Genomic DNA, 1,647 nt, shown 5'->3' with positions numbered 1-1,647 from the left:
CGTAGCAAATAAAAAACAGACTAGGGACAATGTAGGCCCCCTGAGGAAGCTCTCGGGCTACACAGGATTTGCAGAAGGCTGAGGTTCTCAGTGACTTCTTTGCCTCATTCTTCACTGGCAAAGGCTCTGACTGCAACACCCGAGTCTTGGAAGGCAGACACAGGGACTGTGAGAATGAAGACCTTGGGCCCACTGTAGGAGAGGATCTGGTTTGAGACCATCTTCAAAATCTGAAAGTACACAAGTCCATGGGACCTGATGAAATCCATCCATGGGTCCTGAAGGAGCTGGCGAATGAAGTTGCTAAGCCACTGGCCATCATATCTGAAAAATCATGGCAGTCAGGTGAAGGTCCCAACAACTGGAAAAAGGGAAATATGACCCCCACTTTCAAGAAGGCGAAAATTAATGACACAGGGAACTTCAGACCAGTCAGTCTCACCTCTGTGCCTGGCAAAATCTTGGAGCACATTCTCCTGGAAGGCATGCTAAGGCACATGAGAAACAACAAGGTGCTTGGTGACAGCCAGCATGGCTTCACTAAGGGGAAATCCTGCCTGACCAATTTGGTGGCCTTCTATGATGGGGCTACAGAACTGATGGACAGGGGTAGAGCAGTTGATATCATCTACCTGGACTTGTGCAAAGCGTTTGACACTGTCCCACACAACATCCTTGTCTCTAAACTGGACAGACATCAATTTGATGGATGGCCCACTCGGTGGATGAAAAACTGCCTGAATGGCCACACACAAAGAGTTGTGGTTAATGGCTCGATGTCCGGCTGGAGACCAGTAACGAGTGGTGTCCCTCAGGGATCGGTGTTAGGACCGGTCTTAACATCATTGTCGCTGACATGGACAGTGGGATTGAGTGTGTCCTCGGCAAGTTTGCTGATGACACCAAGCTGTGTGGTTCGGTTGATATGCTGGAGGGAAGGAATGCCATCAGAGGGACATTGACATGCTTGTGAAGTGGGGTGATGCCAACCTTATGAAGTTCAACCATGCCAAGTGCAAGGTCCTACACCTGGGTGTGAGCAATCCCAGGCACAGCTACAGGTTAGGCAGAGAAGAGATTCAGAGTGGCCCTACAGAGAAGGACTTGGGGGTGTTGGTCGATGAGAAAATGAACATGAGCCGGCTGCAGTGTGCACTCAAAGCCTTGGGTGAGATAGTTTAGTGTGAGGTGTTCCTGCCCATGTCTGGGGGGGTTGGAACTAGATGATCTTAAGGTCCTTTCCAACCCTATCTATTCTATGATTCTATGATTGTCATTCTATTCTTGTTAGTTCCTGAAGGATGAGACCCTCCATCACTCCTTCAGAGGGTAAGAATGGGACTTCAGCTGTTTTCTTGTTTTTCTTTCTGAGGAAACCAGAAGGGAAAGAGATTAAGGAAAAGTGTATTTATTTGCCCAGTACACAGCATCTCCAGCACAGATGCTCTGTTTGCATGGTGATTAGGACAACGTACATACAAATTTTAACAAGACTCAAAACATTTTGTGCAGATTATCAGGAAAGATTTAACTCCTTGATTAGATAACATGTTCTTAAGTTTCCGCTACCTCCTAAATGTTCTTGAGATTTCAGTCTCCAAGAACAACTATTTACCATACACCACAGAGTAAGTACAACAGACAAGC

Source organism: Lathamus discolor, chromosome Z (genome assembly GCF_037157495.1).
Source record: "Lathamus discolor isolate bLatDis1 chromosome Z, bLatDis1.hap1, whole genome shotgun sequence".
NCBI classification, from domain to species: Eukaryota; Metazoa; Chordata; class Aves; order Psittaciformes; family Psittacidae; genus Lathamus; species Lathamus discolor.
The sequence above is the reverse complement of the archived record's forward strand: the minus strand, read 5'-3'. Positions refer to the sequence as shown.